This window comes from Petromyzon marinus, unplaced genomic scaffold (assembly GCF_048934315.1).
Source record: "Petromyzon marinus isolate PM22_M1 ecotype Great Lakes invasive population unplaced genomic scaffold, UKy_Petmar_22M1.pri1.0 PM_G_Scaffold_1, whole genome shotgun sequence".
NCBI lineage: Eukaryota > Metazoa > Chordata > Hyperoartia > Petromyzontiformes > Petromyzontidae > Petromyzon > Petromyzon marinus.
The window spans coordinates 1685542-1701473 of NW_027422650.1; positions in this window are offsets into that span (position 1 = coordinate 1685542).

The window sequence follows — 15932 nt, forward strand, 5'->3', positions numbered from 1 at the left end:
CTATTTAATAAGCCTATTTATTGAGCCTATTTAATAAGCCTATTTATTGAGCCTATTTAATAAACCTATTTATTGAGCCTATTTAATAAGCCTATTTATTGAGCCTATTTAATAAGCCTATTTAATAAGTCTATTTAATAAGCCTATTTAATAATCCTATTTAATAAGCCTATTTATTGACCCTATTTAATAAGCCTATTTAATAAGCCTATTTATTGAGCCTATTTAATAAGTCTATTTAATAAGCCTATTTAATAAGCCTATTTAATAAGTATTTAATGAGCCTATTTAATAAGTCTATTTAATAAGCCTATTTAATAGGCCTATTTAATAAGTCTAAGTTGCTGAAATAAGCCTATTTAATAAGGCTATGTAATAGGCCTATTTATTAAGTCTAAGTTGCAGAAATACGCCTATTTAATAAGCCTAAGTTGCTGAATAAGGCTATTTAATAAGCCTAAGTTGCTGAATAAACCTATTTAATAAGTCTAAGTTGCTGAAATAAGCCTAGTTAATAAGGCTATTTAATAAGCCTAAGTTGCTGAAATAAGCCTATTTAATAAGGCTATTTAATGAGCCTAAGTTGCTGAAATAAGACTATTTAATAAGCCTAAGTTTCTGAACTAAGCCTATTTAAAAAGGTATATTTAATAAGTCTAAGTTGCTGAAATAAACCTATTTAAAAATGCTATTTAATAAGCCTAAGTTGCTGAAATAAACCTGTTTAATAAGGCTATTTAATAAGCATAAGTTGCTGAAATAAGCTTATTTAATAAGCTAAAGTTGCTGAAATAAGCCTATTTAATAAGGCTCTTTAATAAGTCTAAGTTGCTGAAATAAACCTTTTTAATAAGCCTAAGTTGCTAAAATAAGCCTATTTCATGAGGCTATTTAATAAGTCTATTTAATAAGTCTATTTAATAAGTCTATTTAATAAGCCTATTTAATAAGCCTATTTAATAAGCCTAATTAATACACCTATTTAATAAACATATTTAATAAGTATTTAATGAGCCTATTTAATAAGTCTATTTAATAAGCCGATTTAATAAGTCTATTTAATAAGCCTATTTAATAAGCCTATTTAATAAGCCTATTTATTGAGCCTATTTAATAAGCCTATTTAATAAGCCGATTTATTGAGCCTATTTAATTAATCTATTTAATAAGCCTATTTAATAAGCCTATATAATAAGTATTTAATGAGGCTATTTAATAAGTCTATTTAATAAGCCTATTTAATAGGCCTATTTAATAAGTCTAAGTTGCTGAAATAAGCCTATTTAATAAGCCTATTTAATAGGCCTATTTAATAAGTCTAAGTTGGTGAAATAAGCCTATTTAATAAGTCTAAGTTGCTGAAATAAACCTATTAAATAAGCCTAAGTAGCTAAAATAAGCCTATTTAATTAGGCTATTTAATAAGTCTATTTAATAAGCCTATTTAATAAGCCTATTTAATAAGCCTATTTAATAAGGCTATTTAATACGCCTATTTAATAAACATATTTAATAAGTATTTAATGAGCCTATTTAATAAGTCTATTTAATAAGCCTTTTTAATAAGCCTATTTAATAAGTCTATTTAATAAGCCTATTTAATAAGTCTATTTAATAAGTCTATTTAATAAGCCTATTTAATAAGTATTTAATGAGCCTATTTAATAAGCCTATTTATTGAGCCTATTTAATAAGCCTATTTATTGAGCCTATTTAATAAACCTATTTATTGAGCCTATTTAATAAGCCTATTTATTGAGCCTATTTAATAAGCCTATTTAATAAGTCTATTTAATAAGCCTATTTAATAATCCTATTTAATAAGCCTATTTATTGACCCTATTTAATAAGCCTATTTAATAAGCCTATTTATTGAGCCTATTTAATAAGTCTATTTAATAAGCCTATTTAATAAGCCTATTTAATAAGTATTTAATGAGCCTATTTAATAAGTCTATTTAATAAGCCTATTTAATAGGCCTATTTAATAAGTCTAAGTTGCTGAAATAAGCCTATTTAATAAGGCTATGTAATAGGCCTATTTATTAAGTCTAAGTTGCAGAAATACGCCTATTTAATAAGCCTAAGTTGCTGAATAAGGCTATTTAATAAGCCTAAGTTGCTGAATAAACCTATTTAATAAGTCTAAGTTGCTGAAATAAGCCTAGTTAATAAGGCTATTTAATAAGCCTAAGTTGCTGAAATAAGCCTATTTAATAAGGCTATTTAATGAGCCTAAGTTGCTGAAATAAGACTATTTAATAAGCCTAAGTTTCTGAACTAAGCCTATTTAAAAAGGTATATTTAATAAGTCTAAGTTGCTGAAATAAACCTATTTAAAAATGCTATTTAATAAGCCTAAGTTGCTGAAATAAACCTGTTTAATAAGGCTATTTAATAAGCATAAGTTGCTGAAATAAGCTTATTTAATAAGCTAAAGTTGCTGAAATAAGCCTATTTAATAAGGCTCTTTAATAAGTCTAAGTTGCTGAAATAAACCTATTTAATAAGCCTAAGTTGCTAAAATAAGCCTATTTCATGAGGCTATTTAATAAGTCTATTTAATAAGTCTATTTAATAAGTCTATTTAATAAGCCTATTTAATAAGCCTATTTAATAAGCCTAATTAATACACCTATTTAATAAACATATTTAATAAGTATTTAATGAGCCTATTTAATAAGTCTATTTAATAAGCCGATTTAATAAGTCTATTTAATAAGCCTATTTAATAAGCCTATTTAATAAGCCTATTTATTGAGCCTATTTAATAAGCCTATTTAATAAGCCGATTTATTGAGCCTATTTAATAAGTCTATTTAATAAGCCTATTTAATAAGCCTATATAATAAATATTTAATGAGGCTATTTAATAAGTCTATTTAATAAGCCTATTTAATAGGCCTATTTAATAAGTCTAAGTTGCTGAAATAAGCCTATTTAATAAGCCTATTTAATAGGCCTATTTAATAAGTCTAAGTTGGTGAAATAAGCCTATTTAATAAGTCTAAGTTGCTGAAATAAACCTATTAAATAAGCCTAAGTAGCTAAAATAAGCCTATTTAATTAGGCTATTTAATAAGTCTATTTAATAAGCCTATTTAATAAGCCTATATAATAAGCCTATTTAATAAGGCTATTTAATACGCCTATTTAATAAACATATTTAATAAGTATTTAATGAGCCTATTTAATAAGTCTATTTAATAAGCCTTTTTAATAAGCCTATTTAATAAGTCTATTTAATAAGCCTATTTAAAAAGCCTATTTATTGAGCCTATTTAATAAGCCTATTTATTGAGCCTATTTAATAAACCTATTTATTGAGCCTATTTAATAAGCCTATTTATTGAGCCTATTTAATAAGCCTATTTAATAAGTCTATTTAATAAGCCTATTTAATAATCCTATTTAATAAGCCTATTTATTGACCCTATTTAATAAGCCTATTTAATAAGCCTATTTATTGAGCCTATTTAATAAGTCTATTTAATAAGCCTATTTAATAAGCCTATTTAATAAGTATTTAATGAGCCTATTTAATAAGTCTATTTAATAAGCCTATTTAATAGGCCTATTTAATAAGTCTAAGTTGCTGAAATAAGCCTATTTAATAAGGCTATGTAATAGGCCTATTTATTAAGTCTAAGTTGCAGAAATACGCCTATTTAATAAGCCTAAGTTGCTGAATAAGGCTATTTAATAAGCCTAAGTTGCTGAATAAACCTATTTAATAAGTCTAAGTTGCTGAAATAAGCCTAGTTAATAAGGCTATTTAATAAGCCTAAGTTGCTGAAATAAGCCTATTTAATAAGGCTATTTAATGAGCCTAAGTTGCTGAAATAAGACTATTTAATAAGCCTAAGTTTCTGAACTAAGCCTATTTAAAAAGGTATATTTAATAAGTCTAAGTTGCTGAAATAAACCTATTTAATAAGCCTAAGTTGCTAAAATAAGCCTATTTCATGAGGCTATTTAATAAGTCTATTTAATAAGTCTATTTAATAAGTCTATTTAATAAGTCTATTTAATACGCCTATTTAATAAGCCTATTTAATAAGCCTAATTAATACACCTATTTAATAAACATATTTAATAAGTATTTAATGTGCCTATTTAATAAGTCTATTTAATAAGCCTTTTTAATAAGACTATTGAATAAGTCTATTTAATAAGACTATTTAATAAGTCTATTTAATAAGTCTATTTAATGAGCCTATTTAATAAGTATTTAATGAGCCTATTTAATAAGCCTATTTATTGAGCCTATTTAATAAGCCTATTTATTGAGCCTATTTAATAAGCATATTTATTGAGCCTATTTAATAAGCCTATTTATTGAGCCTATTTAATAAGCCGATTTAATAAGTCTATTTAATAAGCCTATTTAATAAGCCTATTTAATAAGCCTATTTATTGAGCCTATTTAATAAGCCTATTTAATAAGCCGATTGATTGAGCCTATTTAATAAGTCTATTTAATAAGCCTATTTAATAAGCCTATTTAATAAGTATTTAATGAGCCTATTTAATAAGTCTATTTAATAAGCCTTTTTAATAGGCCTATTTAATAAGTCTAAGTTGCTGAAATAAGCCTATTTAATAAGCCTATTTAATAGGTCTATTTAATAAGTCTAAGTTGCAGAAATAAGCCTATTTAATAAGCCTAAGTTGTTGAATAAGGCTATTTAATAAGCCTAAGTTGCTGAATAAACCTATTTAATAAGTCTAAGTTGCTGAAATAAGCCTATTTAATAAGGCTATTTAATGAGCCTAAGTTGCTGAAATAAGACTATTTAATAAGCCTAAGTTTCTGAACTAAGCCTATTTAAAAAGGTATATTTAATAAGTCTAAGTTGCTGAAATAAACCTATTTAAAAATGCTATTTAATAAGCCTAAGTTGCTGAAATAAACCTGTTTAATAAGGCTATTTAATAAGCATAAGTTGCTGAAATAAGCTTATTTAATAAGCTAAAGTTGCTGAAATAAGCCTATTTAATAAGGCTCTTTAATAAGTCTAAGTTGCTGAAATAAACCTATTTAATAAGCCTAAGTTTCTAAAATAAGCCTATTTCATGAGGCTATTTAATAAGTCTATTTAATAAGTCTATTTAATAAGTCTATTTAATAAGCCTATTTAATAAGCCTATTTAATAAGCCTAATTAATACACCTATTTAATAAACATATTTAATAAGTATTTAATGAGCCTATTTAATAAGTCTATTTAATAAGCCGATTTAATAAGTCTATTTAATAAGCCTATTTAATAAGCCTATTTAATAAGCCTATTTATTGAGCCTATTTAATAAGCCTATTTGATAAGCCGATTTATTGAGCCTATTTAATAAGTCTATTTAATAAGCCTATTTAATAAGCCTATATAATAAGTATTTAATGAGGCTATTTAATAAGTCTATTTAATAAGCCTATTTAATAGGCCTATTTAATAAGTCTAAGTTGCTGAAATAAGCCTATTTAATAAGCCTATTTAATAGGCCTATTTAATAAGTCTAAGTTGGTGAAATAAGCCTATTTAATAAGTCTAAGTTGCTGAAATAAACCTATTAAATAAGCCTAAGTAGCTAAAATAAGCCTATTTAATTAGGCTATTTAATAAGTCTATTTAATAAGCCTATTTAATAAGCCTATTTAATAAGCCTATTTAATAAGGCTATTTAATACGCCTATTTAATAAACATATTTAATAAGTATTTAATGAGCCTATTTAATAAGTCTATTTAATAAGCCTTTTTAATAAGCCTATTTAATAAGTCTATTTAATAAGCCTATTTAATAAGTCTATTTAATAAGTCTATTTAATAAGCCTATTTAATAAGTATTTAATGAGCCTATTTAATAAGCCTATTTATTGAGCCTATTTAATAAGCCTATTTATTGAGCCTATTTAATAAACCTATTTATTGAGCCTATTTAATAAGCCTATTTATTGAGCCTATTTAATAAGCCTATTTAATAAGTCTATTTAATAAGCCTATTTAATAATCCTATTTAATAAGCCTATTTAATAAGCCTATTTAATAATCCTATTTAATAAGCCTATTTATTGACCCTATTTAATAAGCCTATTTAATAAGCCTATTTATTGAGCCTATTTAATAAGTCTATTTAATAAGCCTATTTAATAAGCCTATTTAATAAGTATTTAATGAGCCTATTTAATAAGCCTATTTAATAAGCCGATTTATTGAGCCTATTTAATAAGTCTATTTAATAAGCCTATTTAATAAGCCTATATAATAAATATTTAATGAGGCTATTTAATAAGTCTATTTAATAAGCCTATTTAATAGGCCTATTTAATAAGTCTAAGTTGCTGAAATAAGCCTATTTAATAAGCCTATTTAATAGGCCTATTTAATAAGTCTAAGTTGGTGAAATAAGCCTATTTAATAAGTCTAAGTTGCTGAAATAAACCTATTAAATAAGCCTAAGTAGCTAAAATAAGCCTATTTAATTAGGCTATTTAATAAGTCTATTTAATAAGCCTATTTAATAAGCCTATTTAATAAGCCTATTTAATAAGGCTATTTAATACGCCTATTTAATAAACATATTTAATAAGTATTTAATGAGCCTATTTAATAAGTCTATTTAATAAGCCTTTTTAATAAGCCTATTTAATAAGTCTATTTAATAAGCCTATTTAAAAAGCCTATTTATTGAGCCTATTTAATAAGCCTATTTATTGAGCCTATTTAATAAACCTATTTATTGAGCCTATTTAATAAGCCTATTTATTGAGCCTATTTAATAAGCCTATTTAATAAGTCTATTTAATAAGCCTATTTAATAATCCTATTTAATAAGCCTATTTATTGACCCTATTTAATAAGCCTATTTAATAAGCCTATTTATTGAGCCTATTTAATAAGTCTATTTAATAAGCCTATTTAATAAGCCTATTTAATAAGTATTTAATGAGCCTATTTAATAAGTCTATTTAATAAGCCTATTTAATAGGCCTATTTAATAAGTCTAAGTTGCTGAAATAAGCCTATTTAATAAGGCTATGTAATAGGCCTATTTATTAAGTCTAAGTTGCAGAAATAAGCCTATTTAATAAGTCTAAGTTGCTGAAATAAACCTATTAAATAAGCCTAAGTAGCTAAAATAAGCCTATTTAATTAGGCTATTTAATAAGTCTATTTAATAAGCCTATTTAATAAGCCTATTTAATAAGCCTATTTAATAAGGCTATTTAATACGCCTATTTAATAAACATATTTAATAAGTATTTAATGAGCCTATTTAATAAGTCTATTTAATAAGCCTTTTTAATAAGCCTATTTAATAAGTCTATTTAATAAGCCTATTTAAAAAGCCTATTTATTGAGCCTATTTAATAAGCCTATTTATTGAGCCTATTTAATAAACCTATTTATTGAGCCTATTTAATAAGCCTATTTATTGAGCCTATTTAATAAGCCTATTTAATAAGTCTATTTAATAAGCCTATTTAATAATCCTATTTAATAAGCCTATTTATTGACCCTATTTAATAAGCCTATTTAATAAGCCTATTTATTGAGCCTATTTAATAAGTCTATTTAATAAGCCTATTTAATAAGCCTATTTAATAAGTATTTAATGAGCCTATTTAATAAGTCTATTTAATAAGCCTATTTAATAGGCCTATTTAATAAGTCTAAGTTGCTGAAATAAGCCTATTTAATAAGGCTATGTAATAGGCCTATTTATTAAGTCTAAGTTGCAGAAATACGCCTATTTAATAAGCCTAAGTTGCTGAATAAGGCTATTTAATAAGCCTAAGTTGCTGAATAAACCTATTTAATAAGTCTAAGTTGCTGAAATAAGCCTAGTTAATAAGGCTATTTAATAAGCCTAAGTTGCTGAAATAAGCCTATTTAATAAGGCTATTTAATGAGCCTAAGTTGCTGAAATAAGACTATTTAATAAGCCTAAGTTTCTGAACTAAGCCTATTTAAAAAGGTATATTTAATAAGTCTAAGTTGCTGAAATAAACCTATTTAATAAGCCTAAGTTGCTAAAATAAGCCTATTTCATGAGGCTATTTAATAAGTCTATTTAATAAGTCTATTTAATAAGTCTATTTAATAAGTCTATTTAATACGCCTATTTAATAAGCCTATTTAATAAGCCTAATTAATACACCTATTTAATAAACATATTTAATAAGTATTTAATGTGCCTATTTAATAAGTCTATTTAATAAGCCTTTTTAATAAGACTATTGAATAAGTCTATTTAATAAGACTATTTAATAAGTCTATTTAATAAGTCTATTTAATGAGCCTATTTAATAAGTATTTAATGAGCCTATTTAATAAGCCTATTTATTGAGCCTATTTAATAAGCCTATTTATTGAGCCTATTTAATAAGCATATTTATTGAGCCTATTTAATAAGCCTATTTATTGAGCCTATTTAATAAGCCGATTTAATAAGTCTATTTAATAAGCCTATTTAATAAGCCTATTTAATAAGCCTATTTATTGAGCCTATTTAATAAGCCTATTTAATAAGCCGATTGATTGAGCCTATTTAATACGTCTATTTAATAAGCCTATTTAATAAGCCTATTTAATAAGTATTTAATGAGCCTATTTAATAAGTCTATTTAATAAGCCTTTTTAATAGGCCTATTTAATAAGTCTAAGTTGCTGAAATAAGCCTATTTAATAAGCCTATTTAATAGGTCTATTTAATAAGTCTAAGTTGCAGAAATAAGCCTATTTAATAAGCCTAAGTTGTTGAATAAGGCTATTTAATAAGCCTAAGTTGCTGAATAAACCTATTTAATAAGTCTAAGTTGCTGAAATAAGCCTATTTAATAAGGCTATTTAATGAGCCTAAGTTGCTGAAATAAGACTATTTAATAAGCCTAAGTTTCTGAACTAAGCCTATTTAAAAAGGTATATATAATAAGTCTAAGTTGCTGAAATAAACCTATTTAAAAATGCTATTTAATAAGCCTAAGTTGCTGAAATAAACCTGTTTAATAAGGCTATTTAATAAGCATAAGTTGCTGAAATAAGCTTATTTAATAAGCTAAAGTTGCTGAAATAAGCCTATTTAATAAGGCTCTTTAATAAGTCTAAGTTGCTGAAATAAACCTATTTAATAAGCCTAAGTTTCTAAAATAAGCCTATTTCATGAGGCTATTTAATAAGTCTATTTAATAAGTCTATTTAATAAGTCTATTTAATAAGCCTATTTAATAAGCCTATTTAATAAGCCTAATTAATACACCTATTTAATAAACATATTTAATAAGTATTTAATGAGCCTATTTAATAAGTCTATTTAATAAGCCGATTTAATAAGTCTATTTAATAAGCCTATTTAATAAGCCTATTTAATAAGCCTATTTATTGAGCCTATTTAATAAGCCTATTTAATAAGCCGATTTATTGAGCCTATTTAATAAGTCTATTTAATAAGCCTATTTAATAAGCCTATATAATAAGTATTTAATGAGGCTATTTAATAAGTCTATTTAATAAGCCTATTTAATAGGCCTATTTAATAAGTCTAAGTTGCTGAAATAAGCCTATTTAATAAGCCTATTTAATAGGCCTATTTAATAAGTCTAAGTTGGTGAAATAAGCCTATTTAATAAGTCTAAGTTGCTGAAATAAACCTATTAAATAAGCCTAAGTAGCTAAAATAAGCCTATTTAATTAGGCTATTTAATAAGTCTATTTAATAAGCCTATTTAATAAGCCTATTTAATAAGCCTATTTAATAAGGCTATTTAATACGCCTATTTAATAAACATATTTAATAAGTATTTAATTAGCCTATTTAATAAGTCTATTTAATAAGCCTTTTTAATAAGCCTATTTAATAAGTCTATTTAATAAGCCTATTTAATAAGTCTATTTAATAAGTCTATTTAATAAGCCTATTTAATAAGTATTTAATGAGCCTATTTAATAAGCCTATTTATTGAGCCTATTTAATAAGCCTATTTATTGAGCCTATTTAATAAACCTATTTATTGAGCCTATTTAATAAGCCTATTTATTGAGCCTATTTAATAAGCCTATTTAATAAGTCTATTTAATAAGCCTATTTAATAATCCTATTTAATAAGCCTATTTATTGACCCTATTTAATAAGCCTATTTAATAAGCCTATTTATTGAGCCTATTTAATAAGTCTATTTAATAAGCCTATTTAATAAGCCTATTTAATAAGTATTTAATGAGCCTATTTAATAAGTCTATTTAATAAGCCTATTTAATAGGCCTATTTAATAAGTCTAAGTTGCTGAAATAAGCCTATTTAATAAGGCTATGTAATAGGCCTATTTATTAAGTCTAAGTTGCAGAAATACGCCTATTTAATAAGCCTAAGTTGCTGAATAAGGCTATTTAATAAGCCTAAGTTGCTGAATAAACCTATTTAATAAGTCTAAGTTGCTGAAATAAGCCTAGTTAATAAGGCTATTTAATAAGCCTAAGTTGCTGAAATAAGACTATTTAATAAGCCTAAGTTTCTGAACTAAGCCTATTTAAAAAGGTATATTTAATAAGTCTAAGTTGCTGAAATAAACCTATTTAAAAATGCTATTTAATAAGCCTAAGTTGCTGAAATAAACCTGTTTAATAAGGCTATTTAATAAGCATAAGTTGCTGAAATAAGCTTATTTAATAAGCTAAAGTTGCTGAAATAAGCCTATTTAATAAGGCTCTTTAATAAGTCTAAGTTGCTGAAATAAACCTATTTAATAAGGCTAAGTTGCTAAAATAAGCCTATTTCATGAGGCTATTTAATAAGTCTATTTAATAAGTCTATTTAATAAGTCTATTTAATAAGCCTATTTAATAAGCCTATTTAATAAGCCTAATTAATACACCTATTTAATAAACATATTTAATAAGTATTTAATGAGCCTATTTAATAAGTCTATTTAATAAGCCGATTTAATAAGTCTATTTAATAAGCCTATTTAATAAGCCTATTTAATAAGCCTATTTATTGAGCCTATTTAATAAGCCTATTTAATAAGCCGATTTATTGAGCCTATTTAATAAGTCTATTTAATAAGCCTATTTAATAAGCCTATATAATAAATATTTAATGAGGCTATTTAATAAGTCTATTTAATAAGCCTATTTAATAGGCCTATTTAATAAGTCTAAGTTGCTGAAATAAGCCTATTTAATAAGCCTATTTAATAGGCCTATTTAATAAGTCTAAGTTGGTGAAATAAGCCTATTTAATAAGTCTAAGTTGCTGAAATAAACCTATTAAATAAGCCTAAGTAGCTAAAATAAGCCTATTTAATTAGGCTATTTAATAAGTCTATTTAATAAGCCTATTTAATAAGCCTATTTAATAAGCCTATTTAATAAGGCTATTTAATACGCCTATTTAATAAACATATTTAATAAGTATTTAATGAGCCTATTTAATAAGTCTATTTAATAAGCCTTTTTAATAAGCCTATTTAATAAGTCTATTTAATAAGCCTATTTAAAAAGCCTATTTATTGAGCCTATTTAATAAGCCTATTTATTGAGCCTATTTAATAAACCTATTTATTGAGCCTATTTAATAAGCCTATTTATTGAGCCTATTTAATAAGCCTATTTAATAAGTCTATTTAATAAGCCTATTTAATAATCCTATTTAATAAGCCTATTTATTGACCCTATTTAATAAGCCTATTTAATAAGCCTATTTATTGAGCCTATTTAATAAGTCTATTTAATAAGCCTATTTAATAAGCCTATTTAATAAGTATTTAATGAGCCTATTTAATAAGTCTATTTAATAAGCCTATTTAATAGGCCTATTTAATAAGTCTAAGTTGCTGAAATAAGCCTATTTAATAAGGCTATGTAATAGGCCTATTTATTAAGTCTAAGTTGCAGAAATACGCCTATTTAATAAGCCTAAGTTGCTGAATAAGGCTATTTAATAAGCCTAAGTTGCTGAATAAACCTATTTAATAAGTCTAAGTTGCTGAAATAAGCCTAGTTAATAAGGCTATTTAATAAGCCTAAGTTGCTGAAATAAGCCTATTTAATAAGGCTATTTAATGAGCCTAAGTTGCTGAAATAAGACTATTTAATAAGCCTAAGTTTCTGAACTAAGCCTATTTAAAAAGGTATATTTAATAAGTCTAAGTTGCTGAAATAAACCTATTTAATAAGCCTAAGTTGCTAAAATAAGCCTATTTCATGAGGCTATTTAATAAGTCTATTTAATAAGTCTATTTAATAAGTCTATTTAATAAGTCTATTTAATACGCCTATTTAATAAGCCTATTTAATAAGCCTAATTAATACACCTATTTAATAAACATATTTAATAAGTATTTAATGTGCCTATTTAATAAGTCTATTTAATAAGCCTTTTTAATAAGACTATTGAATAAGTCTATTTAATAAGACTATTTAATAAGTCTATTTAATAAGTCTATTTAATGAGCCTATTTAATAAGTATTTAATGAGCCTATTTAATAAGCCTATTTATTGAGCCTATTTAATAAGCCTATTTATTGAGCCTATTTAATAAGCACATTTATTGAGCCTATTTAATAAGCCTATTTATTGAGCCTATTTAATAAGCCGATTTAATAAGTCTATTTAATAAGCCTATTTAATAAGCCTATTTAATAAGCCTATTTATTGAGCCTATTTAATAAGCCTATTTAATAAGCCGATTGATTGAGCCTATTTAATAAGTCTATTTAATAAGCCTATTTAATAAGCCTATTTAATAAGTATTTAATGAGCCTATTTAATAAGTCTATTTAATAAGCCTATTTAATAGGCCTATTTAATAAGTCTAAGTTGCTGAAATAAGCCTATTTAATAAGCCTATTTAATAGGCCTATTTAATAAGTCTAAGTTGCTGAAATAAGCCTATTTAATAAGCCTAAGTTGCTGAATAAGCCTATTTAATAAGCCTAAGTTGCTGAATAAACCTATTTAATAAGTCTAAGTTGCTGAAATAAGCCTATTTAATACGGCTATTTAATAAGCCTAAGTTGCTGAAATAAGCCTATTTCATAAGGCTATTTAATGAGCCTAAGTTGCTGAAATAAGACTATTTAATAAGCCTAAGTTTCTGAACTAAGCCTATTTAGAAAGGTATATTTAAAAAGTCTAAGTTGCTGAAATAAACCTATTTAAAAATGCTATTTAATAAGCCTAAGTTGCTGAAATAAACCTGTTTAATAAGGCTATTTAATAAGCATAAGTTGCTGAAATAAGCTTATTTAATAAGCATAAGTTGCTGAAATAAGCCTATTTAATAAGGCTCTTTAATAAGTCTAAGTTGCTGAAATAAACCTATTTCATGAGGCTATTTAATAAGTCTATTTAATAAGTCTATTTAATAAGTCTATTTAATAAGTCTATTTAATAAGCCTATTTAATAAGCCTATTTAATAAGCCTAATTAATACACCTATTTAATAAACATATTTAATGAGTATTTAATGAGCCTATTTAATAAGTCTATTTAATAAGCCTTTTTAATAAGACTATTTAATACGTCTATTTAATAAGCCTATTTAATAAGTCTATTTAATAAGTCTATTTAATAAGGGTATTTAATAAATATTTAATGAGCCTATTTAATAAGCCTATTTATTGAGCCTATTTAATAAGCCTATTTATTGAGCCTATTTAATAAGCATATTTATTGAGCCTATTTAATTAGCCTATTTATTGAGCCTATTTAATAAGCCGATTTAATAAGTCTATTTAATAAGCCTATTTAATAAGCCTATTTAATAAGCCTATTTATTGAGCCTATTTAATAAGCCTATTTAATAAGCCGATTTATTGAGCCTATTTAATAAGTCTATTTAATAAGCCTATTTAATAAGCCTATTTATTGAGCCTATTTAATAAGTCTATTAAATAATCCTATTTAATAAGCCTATTTAATAAGTATTTAATGAGCCTATTTAATAGGCCTTTTTTAATAAATCTAAGTTGCTGAAATAAGCCTATTTAATAAGCCTATTTAATAGGCCTATTTAATAAGTCTAAGTTGCTGAAATAAGCTTATTTAATAAGCCTAAGTTTCTGAATGAGCCTATTTAATAAGCCTAAGTTGCTGAAATAAGCCTATTAAATAAGCCTAAGTTGCTGAATAAGCCTATTTAATAAGCCTAAGTTGCTGAATAAACCTATTTAATAAGTCTAAGTTGCTGAAATAAGCATATTTAATAAGGCTATTTAATAAGCCTAAGTTGCTGAATAAGCCTATTTAATAAGGCTATTTAATGAGCCTAAGTTGCTGAAATAAGACTATTTAATAAGCCTAAGTTTCTGAACTAAGCCTATTTTAAAAGGTATATTTAATAAGTCTAAGTTGCTGAAATAAACCTATTTAAAATGCTATTTAATAAGCCTAAGTTGCTGAAATAAACCTGTTTAATAAGGCTATTTAATAAGAATAAGTTGCTGAAATAAGCTTATTTAATAAGCCTAAGTTGCTGAAATATGCCTATTTAATAAGGCTCTTTAATAAGTCTAAGTTGCTGAAATAAACCTATTTAATAAGCCTAAGTTGCTAAAATAAGCCTATTTAATGAGGCTATTTAATACGTCTATTTAATAAGCCTATTTAATAAGCCTATTTAATAAGCCTATTTAATAAGCCTATTTAATGAGTCTATTTAATAAGTCTATTTAATAAGTATTTAATGAGCCTATTTAATAAGCCTATTTATTGAGCCTATTTAATAAGCCTATTTATTGAGCCTATTTAATAAGCCTATTTATTGAGCCTATTTAATAAGTCTATTTAATAAGCCTTTTTAATAAGACTATTTAATAAGTCTATTTAATAAGACTATTTAATAAGTCTATTTAATAAGCCTATTTAATAAGTATTTAATGAGCCTATTTAATAAGCCTATTTATTGAGCCTATTTAATAAGCCTATTTATTGAGCCTATTTAATAAGCATATTTATTGAGCCTATTTATTGAGCCTATTTAATAAGCCGATTTAATAAGTCTATTTAATAAGCCTATTTAATAAGCCTATTTAATAAGCCTATTTATTGAGCCTATTTAATAAGCCTATTTAATAAGCCGATTTATTGAGCCTATTTAATAAGTCTATTTAATAAGCCTATTTAATAAGCCTATTTAATAAGTATTTAATGAGCCTATTTAATAAGTATATTTAATAAGCCTATTTAATAGGCCTATTTAATAAGTCTAAGTTGCTGAAATAAGCCTATTTAATAAGCCTATTTAATAGGCCTATTTAATAAGTCTAAGTTGCTGAAATAAGCCTATTTAATAAGCCTAAGTTGCTGAATAAGCCTATTTAATAAGCCTAAGTTGCTGAATAAACCTATTTAATAAGTATAAGTTGCTGAAATAAGCCTATTTAATACGGCTATTTAATAAGCCTAAGTTGCTGAAATAAGCCTATTTCATAAGGCTCTTTAATAAGTCTAAGTTGCTGAAATACACCTATTTAATAAGCCTAAGTTGCTAAAATAAGCCTATTTCATGAGACTATTTAATAAGTCTATTTAATAAGTCTATTTAATAAGCCTATTTAATAAGCCTATTTAATAAGCCTAATTAATACACCTATTTAATAAACATATTTAATAAGTATTTAATGAGCCTATTTAATAAGTCTATTTAATAAGCCGATTTAATAAGTCTATTTAATAAGCCTATTTAATAAGCCTATTTAATAAGCCTATTTATTGAGCCTATTTAATAAGCCTATTTAATAAGCCGATTTATTGAGCCTATTTAATAAGTCTATTTAATAAGCCTATTTAATAAGCCTATATAATAAGTATTTAATGAGGCTATTTAATAAGTCTATTTAATAAGCCTATTTAATAGGCCTATTTAATAAGTCTAAGTTGCTGAAATAAGCCTATTTAATAAGCCTATTTAATAGGCCTATTTAATAAGTCTAAGT